This window comes from Schistocerca nitens, chromosome 4 (genome assembly GCF_023898315.1).
Source record: "Schistocerca nitens isolate TAMUIC-IGC-003100 chromosome 4, iqSchNite1.1, whole genome shotgun sequence".
Taxonomy (NCBI): Eukaryota; Metazoa; Arthropoda; class Insecta; order Orthoptera; family Acrididae; genus Schistocerca; species Schistocerca nitens.
Window position 1 is genome coordinate 603718794 of NC_064617.1, and position 12550 is coordinate 603731343.

The 12550-nt window shown below is 42.1% G+C and overlaps 1 protein-coding gene and 1 pseudogene across 1 annotated transcript in view; one reads left to right on the forward strand and one right to left on the reverse strand.

Annotated features, from left to right (window-relative positions):
- The window catches only part of LOC126251538 (axotactin), a 611191-nt gene that overhangs the window by 564152 nt on the left and 34489 nt on the right, over positions 1–12550 (reverse strand). The gene's annotated exons all lie outside the window — the stretch shown is intronic.
- LOC126254166 (5S ribosomal RNA) lies at positions 4302–4419 on the forward strand (annotated as a pseudogene).

A 12550-nucleotide genomic window follows, 5' to 3' on the forward strand; every position in this document is an offset into this window, starting at 1 on the left:
GAACTGCACACGACGTTCAAAGTCGTTTCCATGCAATTCCTGGTGCATAGAAATATGGTATGGGTGCAATCGATGTTGATGTAGCATTCGCAACACCGACGTTTTTGTGATTCCCGCTTCTCGCGCAATTTGTCTGTTACTGATGTGCGGTTTAGCCGCAACAGCAGCTAAAACACCTACTTGGGCATCATCATTTGTTGCATGTCGTGGTTGACGTTTCACATGTGGCTGAACACTTCCTGTTTCCTTAAATAGCGTAACTACCCGGTGAACGGTCCGGACACTTTGAAGATGTCGTCCAGGATACCGAGCAGCATACATAGCACACGCCCGTTGGGCATTTTGATCACAATAGCCATACATAAACACGATATCGACCTTTTCCGCAATTGGTAAACGGTCTATTTTAAGACGGGTAATGTATCACGAAGCAAATACCGTCCGCACTGGTGGAATGTGATACCACGTACTTATACGTTTGTGACTATTACAGCGCCATCTGTCACAAAGCGAAAAAAGTGGTCCAACTAAAACATTCATATTTCTTTACGTACTACACGAATATGTTATAAAAATGGAGGTTCCTATTTAAAAAAAAAACAGTTGATATCCGTTTGACCTATGGCAGCGCCATCTAGCGGGCCAACCATAGCGGCATCTGGTTTCCCCCTTCAAGCTAGACGAGTTTCGTTTTTTGTAGTTTTTTCGTTTGATGCTTATTTCGTGATATATTTGGCCCGGTCACTATCAATGGACCACCCTGTATATGAGTAGACTGTCCAGATGGATTATTCCACGGCGAAGGAAACGTTGTGGCTAGTGGGATACTGCTCGGAGTAGGCCTACTGTCAGTGGTCGAGGACCACGGAACTGGGGCGCGCTGCGAACTGGCTGTGGATCGCGGCCAGTGCATTGGGCACGCGCGCTCCGGACCAGCCGTTGGCGTGTCTCCTGTAGGAATCGATCAGCTGAGGCGAATCATTTATTAGAGCGTCTGACAGCAGACGACGGTGGTGCTATTTCCCCCTGCCGTGACGTACACGGTGGCGTCTTCTCTCGGAATACTTCATGATGCCGGTCAGGTAACTTTCGATGGAATTGTTGATAGTTAACACGATTGGAACTCTCATAATACCTGCAACTCTGGACCGACAATTACATCCACGGAAGGTCACTATTTATTATCATCCGCAGGTCGTGTCTAGTGGCTAGCATTGCTGCCTCTGGATCACGGGGTCCCGGGTTCGATTCCCGGCCGTGTTGGGGGTTTTCTCTGCCCGGGGACTGGGTGTTTGTGTTGTTCTCATCATTTCATCATCATCATCATCATGCGTGACAGTGGTTGGACTGGACTGTGTAAAAAACTGGACTGTGTAAGAATTGGGACTTTGTACGGGCGCTGATGATGGCGCAGTTGAGCGCTCCGCAAACCAAACATCAAAGTTCAAATGTGTGTGAAATCTTATGGGACTTAACTGCTAAGGTCATCAGTCCCTAAGCTTACACACTACTTAACCTAAACTATCCTAATGACAAACACACACACCCATGCCCGAGGGAGGACTCGAAACTTCGCCGGATCGAGCCGCACAGTCCATGACTGCTGCGCCTACGACCGCTCGGCTAATCCCGAGCGGCGAAACCAAACATCATCATCCTCATCAACACAATTTCATATCAGGCCTCTTCTGCTGTTCCTTCCGTTAATTTTTATTCCTTTGCTAATAGTAGGGTGTAGTATTGCGTGACACGCCACGCGCGTCTAAAAAGTGGTATGCAAAACATTTGCAATGGATTCTTGAAGGAAATCTCGGGGTAATTTTTGGAAGTCCTTTACCCTGTCGCTGAATCAAACGTAGATCAAGAACTTAATTATTTAAGTTGCCGAATTTGTGTCACCCCCGTAGTCCTGGATGAAATAACTTTCTAGGCGACTCTCGTTTACATACATAAATTTTTTGCCAGTGAAAGTATGCGCCCTCGAACCGATACGTTTGAAATGCTCGGAGAAATATTTGGATGCAGAAAGTTTTACACAAAGAAAATGCGTTGTAGTTGCGTACGAAGGTGTGCAGGGGTGGACGAAAATATACAAACACCGAGAGAAATGCATGCTTGAACATAAAAGCAGATTTGGCCAAGTCTGCAAGTTGCTTGCGCTGTTGACCACGAACGCCACCATTGCAATGTTCTCAATAGGCTGCAAACGTCAGTTGTGATCAGAGCAGTGTTCTGTCTACTTGTAAGTGCCTGATCTGTCAGAGATAGGTGAATGCGAATGTGGGCAAATTGATGGTGTTCGTACGATAGGTGCTTCTTAACCAAAGTAGAAGAAGTGTTTGGAGTTTCAAGAGCCACCGTATTGAAGTTTTATACCGCGTATAGGGAAAGCAGGAAGACGTCATGTAAACAGAATATTCCGTCGGTTCTTGGTAGAACAACATTACAATAAATAAAAAGCACCAGTTCGCTTTTGTTCTACAAAGTTACTTTTATTGTGTTAACCGGTTTGCGGCTTACAAGGCCATCTTCAGACATTTGCTGAATATTATCAGCAAAGTAGTTACAATGTTTGCAAACAACATTGGAAGAGAAGTAACACTTCTAGACTGAAGCAGAAACACACAGTAACATCTTTGACATTGTGGTGGTAATGCACTGAAAAACTAAAATATTGAACAGTAAATAAATAAAAATGGAGTAGACAGGAAAAACTTCTTAGATCTCACCATTGACATCAGTACACATACACACACGCACACACACACACACACACACACACACACACACACACACACACACACACACAAACAAACATTTTTTCAAAATTTATAGAAAAACTACAACTACAGACACTGCAATATCTTCTTGCTCACAACACCCCATAGCTCACAAACATGCAGCTTTCCACTGAATGGTCCACTGTCTCATATCCATCCCTATGTTCAGTGATGATTTTAAAGCAGAGTTAGATACAATAAAATTTATTGCCACGGCCAATCGCTACACCCCAGTTCTTATTTACCATATCTTGCACAGGAACCAAAAACGGAAAATTATACGCCTCCTCTATGCCCCACCTGCTTCCCCTTCCTCTGTCTGTAAGAAATGGTGTGCACTACCATTTCTAGGTGAAGTATCACAGACTGTAGCCAAAGCACTGAAAGCCTGCAAGTATAAGCTTTCCCACTATATTAAGAACACGACAGCCCAGTGTGTTTTAACAGCAAAGATAACATCCAGTTAGTAGCCAACAGTGGGGTATACAAAATCACCTGTTCTGATTGTCACAAATTTTACATCGATCAGTCAGGCAGAGACGTAGCAACTAGGCTGGCTGAACTTGAATCAGCTGGATGTTGCAGAATTCTGACTCCGCATTTGCTCAGCGTGTACCGAGTGAGGGTCACAACTACCAGCCAGTGTCCTATGTACTTCACTTCGCAAACGAACGCCAGAAACTCAACCTGCTGGAAGCCCTGGAAATTAACAAACATCTTGCTCACAGTCGAGATCTAATCCTAAATGACCAGACACAGCTCAACATATCCCCTCTCCTAAGCTTTATATAATCACCTCTGTTGTTCGATACTTCCCACCTGTCTGTTCCTACATATTCCCATTTTCCTGTATTCATTTTGTTCTTTTGTTTTATCGAATTTATCTATGTGTTCCATATAAACTGTAATTTCAATTGTTAAGGCTTTCTTTTAACTGGTTCTTCTGTTACTGTGCATGTTTAACACCTCTTGTAGTTGTCTCATCAAATATTGTCCATATTTTACTTTATTCATTTATTTAACATAAACTGTTACATAGCCACAGTTTTGAATTGAATGTTGATGTTAAAATGCAGTACCAACACACTCTCAAAGATTGCATTTAGTGTATGTTCCCTCAAACGCCTCCATTTTCCTGCATTTATTTATTTCTGTTTATCTTATTGATATTGCTTAAGTTCCTTATGTATGCTGTAGCTACATTGATAATTGTTTCTTCTTTTAATTGGTTTGTGTATCACTCTCCATGTTTTATACCTCCTGATGTAGCCTCGTCAAGTACTAATTTTATTTTATTTTATTAGTTTTGTTTACTAATAGAAACTGTTATGTAGGCATACTGTTCCTATTTTGTGTTAAAATTTTTACTGTCTACTCCATTTTTATTTGTTTACTGTTCAATTTTTTACTTTTTCATTTCATTACCACCACAATGTCAAAGATGTTACTTACTGTGTGTTTCTGCTTCCGATGTGTTACTTCTCTCCCAATGTTGTTTGCAAACATTGTAACTTCTTTGGTGGCAACGGCCTTGCCGCAGTGGATACACCGGTTCCCGTGAGATCACCGAAGTTAAGCGCTGCTGGGCGTGGTCGGCACTTGGATGGGTGACCATCCAGGCCGCCATGTCCTGTTGCCATTTTTTCGGGGTGTACTCAGCCTCGTGATGCCAATTGAGGAGCTACTCGACCGACTAGTTGCGGCTTCGGTCAGGAATACCATCATAACGACCGGGAGAGCCATGTGCTGACCCCACGCCCCTCCTATCCGCATCCTCCTCTGAGGATGGCACGGCGGTAGGATGGTCCCGATGGGCCACTTGTGGCCATTAGACGGAGTGGTAACGTCTTTGGTGACAATACTAAGCTAATGTCTGGAGATGGCCTTGTAAGCAGTCGTGAAAATGACCCTAACAGGAAAACGTGATGCCGAATCCAGAAAACCCAGCTTTTTGAAGCAGTGGAAGGATGGGATTTAGTCGGATGACTCTCGTTTCACACTGTTTCGAACATCTGGCCTAGTTTACGTCCCAAGAATGAAACATGGCGAGGTTTCGGTGATGATCTGGACAGCCATATCGTGGTATTCTATGGAACACATGGATACTCGGCAAGGTCGGTTTACTGCCAATGATTACGTGACTATTTTGGCTGATCAGGCCCATCTCATGGTACAATGTTTGTTGCCCAATGATAATACTGTATTCCAAGACTGTACGGCCGCCGTTCGCATAGCTCATATCGTCCAGGACTGGTTTTATGAACAAGAGGATGACTTGTCGCATCTCATTTGGCCACCACCGTGGACAAATACTGTTGAACCTTTGTGATCTACTTTGGACAAAAGATCTGTCTGATCGCTATCCACCTCCGTCGTCGTTACCTGAACGTGCCACTGATGACTAATTTCGGTCTCATTCTTCTTCTTCGCTTTATGTATTAGGCAAACTGCCTGTCACTGTAGGCCATGTCTTGTATGGTCTTCCTACATTCCTTCTTCCACCCAATTTGTAAATGACAGTTTTTATCGGGAATCTTCACCACCCATACGGTCTACATGTTCATTCCGCTTTCTCCTACCGTCTTCTATTTTTTTGTTTAAGCTGTATATTCCTCATTCTTTCCTTATGTCGTTTCTTTTATGGTCTTCTCTCGCACCACTCCCCTCATAGACAGCATTTCTTGAGCTTGTACTCTATTTCTTGGTGTCTTGTTGCCGCCCATCCTTCACTTCCATAAACAAAAGTTGGTACTACTATGGTTTTGTAAAACATCAGCTGGGTTTATTTCCTGTTCTTTCCCTGTAATTTTTTTTACCACCGTTCCGTATAAGGAAGCAAATTAATTTAATTTTTAGTCAATGTCGTATTCACACGTGATATCACTCCCAGATACTTAAAATGTTCAGCTTGCTCCTTGATTTTATTATTCAAGATTATTTTTGATCTCACTGATTCAGCACCCTGAAATGCCATCACTTTTGTTTTATCTCAGACTGTTTTAGATTGTAATCTGAGGCTACCCGCTGCAAATTACCGACCTCTATTTGGAGGTCTTCTACATTCTCTGCAATCAGAATTTGGGTCGCCTGTAAATAAAATTGCTTTTAATTTCGCGTTACGATCTAAAAATTCTCGTTTTATTCGGCGCTTTCCGTTTATTGATCATTTCATCTATGGGTACATTGAAGAGTATCGCGAAAATTCGGGGAAATACAGCATCGTTGTCTTACACCTTTATTTTTGTCAGTTGGGTTTGTCACCATAGCCCCCACACCCATAACAATTTCGGTATTTGTGTATAAACTCTTGTCTTTATGAGAGAGCTGGATAACCTCTTTGAGTCATTACATTCTACAGTATTTCTCTGTTTACATTAGGCTTCTCAAAAATCTATAAAACAGTATGGTTTGCCTTTTTGAATTCTCGTCTCTTTTCTTTTTTTCGCTAGGTGATTCTGCCTTTCTGAAACCCTATTATTCTTTAGATATTCATTTCCCCACGAACCGCATGATAAAAGGCAATGAATCCCCTAAAAAGATGATAAAGGAACTGTCTGCGACGACACTCAGCTGCGTGGCAGGTTAATCGCGTTGTTGGAGGCGCCGCTGTCATTTTAATAGGAGAGGTGGCAACCAAGTGGGGGAACCTGTCCGTGGGGTGGGCCGCCTGCGGTGGCGTGTGGCTTGCGGCCGCGCAAATCAGCGGCTGCTGACGGACGGCCTAATTGGTGGCGGCAGAGAGGGGGGAGGGGGGTTGCGGGGGTGGGGAGGGTGGGGACTGCGGCTGCTGTGTGCCGTGTCAGCGGAGGCGACAGAAGGGAGAGGCAGTTCGGGAGAACAGGGTCCGCTGGAGGAATAACGACCTGTATCAGGTGTATCGTAACAAAGGAACGGAACACGCCAGTAAATACTCATTTTATACGTCGCGAGTCCCACAAAACTAAAAGAAAACAGGGTAAATGTTTTGTCGACCCTACACGGTAGGAAAATTTATGCCGAAATTGAGGCCCTCAGAGAAACTGGTATAACTGACATTTCACGAGAAAATGAACTACATGCACATTCGGAAAGCTAAAGTGTGAATCACTTCTGAGTAAAAGAAGTAGAAGCGACTTTCTGCGAAGTGCTGCACTCTGTGACGGTAAAATATAAGCTCTAAGCCATGGGTTCCCAAACTTTTCCTGTAACAGAATACTTTGAGAATCCTGCTACTTTGATGGAACACCTCGTCTATTTCGTAAGTTTATACGCTTTGCAAGAAAAGGAGAGGAGCTTGATTTATGAGAATTAAATAAAAAACTTATTTTACTCTGTGATCACTTACATTTTATATCTTAACTAATAAAATACAAATCATACAAAAATTTAAAAAAAAATTAGCATCATGGAAATGTCGAAGAAATTCTGCCATGTTATCAACAGTTCTTCTTGGTATACTTACTCACTTCCTGCGGTGCATCTGTGCCCTACAGAATACAGTTTGGGAAACCCTGCTCTAAGCCAATACCTGGACTGTATTTAGAGTACAACAAGTATAAGGGAAATGGCGTACAGAAGGAGAATTGCTGCTATCTTTAATGAAGGTTCAGGTACTCATTTCTCTGAAAATATAGAAATAGCCTAATGTGTATACTTTTAAGAGTACTTATAGTAATATTTAATGCACGTTTAAAGAGACTATATTTAATAAAGCCGCTTGTACATATTGAGGAAAAATCAGCATATTGACCCAACAGATCAGAAGGTCCTTGTACCTGGACATATATATACCATACAGACTGTGATAAAGATTCTGGTGTTTCTGAACAGGCAAATAAACACTTAAGACATGGGTGGAAGGAATGAAGCAGGTCAATAGAAAGTTTTCGATAGTGGAAATGAAAACAAAAAAACTTTTTTTCAGTTAAATCCATGGGTGTCATGGTTAAAGTTGCATACACACAGAAGGAAATAAAATACAGTGCAGGAATACCAGGTGGATCTAAATTCGTAAAGAAAATCCTCTAAAAAAGCAGTTCAACGATTCACTACACCATGCTCAGGGATTTTTAGAAATGGATTTTAGGATGCTCACTACTGGTCCTCTTCTGCATCCTGTGCATTAAGATAGGTTTGAAACAAAAATTAAGAAATGGAAAAATCTTCAGGAGATCGAGAACTATATCCTTCCTCTTTGTCGTGTGTTTTATAACAATTCTCGTATATCCTCATTCCCAGACACCAGTTATCATGTATGTAAGAAGAAAAAGTGGAGAAAGAAGAGGATGTGGGCAAAGAACAGGACTAGGGAGACTTAAAAATGCTCAACACAGTTGTACAGCATCACGAGTGTTGCCCAAGAGGGAGATTCTTCAAGAGATGCAGAAGGAAATGATTCTGATTCTGTAGATACTGATTGTGAGGGAATTGTAGAAAGTGGATATGAAAAGGCTCTCATATGTGTTGGAATCTCACCAATATATTTTCGTTTTTGTATTTTAATTTTATTTGCTATTTACCTATTGTTTTTCAGCGAGTTATATTAATGTCATTTGAATTACTGACATGTCCTTGTTTTCTAATGAATGTGTATTGTACTGTGTATATCATGTATGTTTTACCAAAACATCTTCAAAATGTAGCACAGTAAAAAAAAAAAAAAAAATATTTTTGCACTTCTACCTGTTTTACTCAAAGTCTCAAAACGCAAGAAGTATAAGTATTTTAATATATTATAAAAAACTGATGCTAGGGCGCTACAGCCTCTAAACATGTCTACAACTATTCACAGACTAGATGACCATTAAGAAAAAATATCTGATGTTTCGATAGGTAATCACATACTATATAGATAGCTATTTACCTTTGGCAATAATTTACTCAGTGTACTTCAGCAAACACTTGGATCAATTGTACTCTCAGCCCCTCAGTTACTTCAGGGTTCCACCAACAACCTTTTTTTACAGGTAATCAGTCTTCTGACTGAGCGGCGCGGGGTAGCCGCGCCGTTAGAGGCGTCTTGTCACGGTTCGCACGGCTCCTCCTGCCGGAGGTTCGAGTCCTGTCTCAGGCATGGGTGTGTGTGTTGTCCTTGGCGTAAGTTAGGTTAAGTTAGATTAATTAGTGTGTAAGCCTAGGGGCCGATGAGCTCAGCAGTTTGGTCCCACAGTCCTTACCACAAATTTCCAAATTTCCTTCTGACTGGTTTGATGCGGGTCTGCCGGCCGAAGTGGCCGTGCGGTTAAAGGCGCTGCAGCCTGGAGCCGCAAGACCGCTACGGTCGCAGGTTCGAATCCTGCCTCGGGCATGGATGTTTGTGATGTCCTTAGGTTAGTTAGGTTTAACTAGTTCTAAGTTCTAGGGGACTAATGACCTCAGCAGTTGAGTCCCATAGTGCTCAGAGCCATTTGAACCATTTTTGATGCGGGTCTCCACAAAATTCTTTCCTGTCTCAACCTCTTCATCTCAGGGTACCACTTACATCCAAGATGTTCTCTATTATTTATTGGGTATATTTCAGTCCATGCCTTTCGTTTATTCTATTCACTGATTTTGTATTTTCTCTTTTCCATTACAATTATTACCCTTGCGGGCTTAAAAAAAAAAAAAAATATTAATGGTTCACTCAACTACGTACCCACAGACTCAGAGTTGAAATATTAAAAGTTTTGGCTGTTTTCGTTGTCTAGGGGCTGCGATACGTAGATGCCGCATTACAAGCCAAATACTGCTGAGTCTACAGTATACAATATGAGTAGACACCTGAATCGAATGGTCAAAGATTCTATCACTCGGCAATTGCGAATTTCGAATGTAACATAGAAATTTATAAATGAAAGATTGCAATTAAATAAAATCTGCAGGTACTATTTTTTAAAGACTTTAAATGATGAGTACAATAGCAGAAGTACCTTTAAGAATGCCATTTATTACTGCAAAACACTTATTGGAGTCGACTGTACAGCAATTAAATAAAATATAAGTTGAATAACAGGGAAACAATAGATTCCTAGTTCACGTAATTAGTTATGAACAACAACATAGCTCGTGAGATATTCACTTGCAAACGCATACTACATCTTCACTGCAGAAGCCACGGAAATCTCAAAAGTGCACAAGTCGGCACTACGAAATATTTCTATCTCCCTCGACCACGCGCAAACTGCTCAACTCTCTCCAAGTATTTCCTGCGACTGTCCGTCATGCCTTCCAATTCAGCACTCCCCCGTGTCCTGTGCGACCCGATGCTCCTCCCCCACCTCCATACAGCCTCTCCATTGACTCCGGTAGTCGCCTACCGTAGTAACGAGTGGTGTGATCAGCTAGAGCGCTCCCGCCATGTCTCCAAGCCAACGCACACTCACAAACATATTGAAACACATACGAAATATTGGACTTACATTTAAATAACTTGAAATTAAATAAATATTTCTATGGCTGGGCCATAAACACGCTCTAACACACATTATTAAATACATAAACAAATCAAATAAACATATATCAAAGGAATAGAAACAAAAGTAGGCCCGTAGCCTAATGTCTCTGTGCTTTCTAAAACACAGTAAATATTTGACCAATTTCTTCATGAATAGTATATATCGGATATAAACAAAGACAGAGATGAATAAATATATTTATAAGTATGCTGCTATCGGTTTTTCGTGTAACTGTGGAGTACTTATGGACTGACGATCAATACTAATCGGCCACTTTGACCTCCACAATGGACACTTAATACGTAAATAAGTACTTGGGTTAAAACAAATCAAATCAATTAGCATTCGATACTATCGGGCATTGGGACTTATCGCCCACCCTGTGTATGAAATGAAATTAAGGCCACAACAAGCTTTACGGCCGGCCGCGGTGGTCTCGCGGTTCTAGGCGCGCAGTCCGGAACCGTGCGACTGCTACGGTCGCAGGTTCGAATCCTGCCTCGGGCATGGATGTGTGTGATGTCCTTAGGTTAGTTAGGTTTAAGTAGTTCTAAGTTCTATGGGACTGATGACCACAGCAGTTGAGTCCCATAGTGCTCAGAGCCAGAGCCAACAAGCTTTACGCTGCGTGATGATTCAGTGTCAGCTGTAAAGACTGGCCGCAGTGGTAAGAGTCACGAAAATTTCTGAACTGTACCAAGGAGTTTAGAGCCGTACTGACTTTCAGGTGTCAAGGGAACTTGGGCTATAGTTAGGTCTTGTCCCTTGGGACTTAGTGCAAGAGCCAGTGTGGCCCTCAGGCTAAAATGTTTGGAGATCCCTGGGCTACACGAAGGCCACAGCTAAAATTAACGTGAATTCGAAAAATTTTAAATTCAGTATTACAAATGAGAATCCGTATAAACAAACCGCTAACCCGGAACCCATGCGAGTTGCCCATCTAACTGGGCTTCCCGGGGAATCAAAAATTTGATTTTAAATACTTTGTGTAGCTATTGACGGAATTTACAAATTTAAAATGGTGTCATGATATTCTCATTAAGAAGTATAGACTCATGTTAGAAGTTTAACACAATAAGAGAAGTTTTACGTTTAGGAACTGTGTGTTTGTCTCGGGGTAGCGTAACAAACGACACGCAAAGACCCGCACTTTGTTCATCCAGTATTTGAGAATGAGAGCACTTACCGATTTCCAACAAACATTACACAAAATTTTAAATCTTTACGAAACTTTTTCTCACTGATACATCCCACAAAATGATGAAAGGAAAAAAAGTTTGTCACTCACTGAATTTTGGCTGTTCATGCAGTCAGACTTCAGAATCAGACATGACGTTTTAATTTATTACTTCTTCACTAACGATTCTATTCGCAACACAGTTCGCAGACGATTTCGTCACATACTACTGAATGACCTGAAAAATTATCATTGGATGACACATAGTTCAAGACACACTTCATCACAAACATTTAAATGCCTGGAAAACTAGCATTTCCTTAAAACAGCGCACAATAGAACTTCAGCAACAGTCATTATGTTTTAATTTATTACTCCCTTACTACTAACTGTATTCGCAACACGGTCTGCAGACAGTATCCACACATGTCACTTAATGTACTTGCAAAATCATAGCATTGTGAGACATATAGTTCAGGAGATGTGACGTCATAAATATTGAGATGGGTGAAAAACTAGCACTTCTTAAAATGGATCACAAACCACCCGGGCTATAGAGCATCCGGTGTTTTATAATGATAATTAGCGACTTCCAACAAACTTGCAGCGTAATTTGAAAAGTTTGCTAAACTTATTGTCGGGTTGTATGCTTAAAGTGAAATATTTAACACATTAACTCATTTGCAAAGTAAGCAGACGTTCGAGACTGTTTTGGGAGCTCGATTCTTTTAAAAAATTGGGGTTTTACTGGTTTATTATAACAGGTGGACATGAAATCTTGTACGTCACCAGTGGTGCCCACATGATAATAATGCGAGAGGTGGGTGGAAGGACGGCGCACCGTCCTCCTTTTATTTCACAGTGAGTCTTGGAGCGGTGCTACGCTACAGTGGGCAGTTGCCGGCTGCCGTTTGTTTATCTGCCGGCAGCCGCTCCAGGCTCGCCGGCACGCGCCGTCGCCCTCGCTGGAACCCGCTTCGCGCCGGAATTGGATTTTTAATCTCGTTTTTGCACGCAGAGCAGCCACGCGGGGCGTCAAATTGCGCACCCTCTGGCAGCCTCGGGCCCGCTGCGGATGTTATTGGTTAGTGATTACCGTCCGGGGTGGGGCGCCAAATTGTCTGACGGCCAGGGGAGGTTGTACGGCTGGGCGGCCAACCTGAACTGTGCGGTTCCCG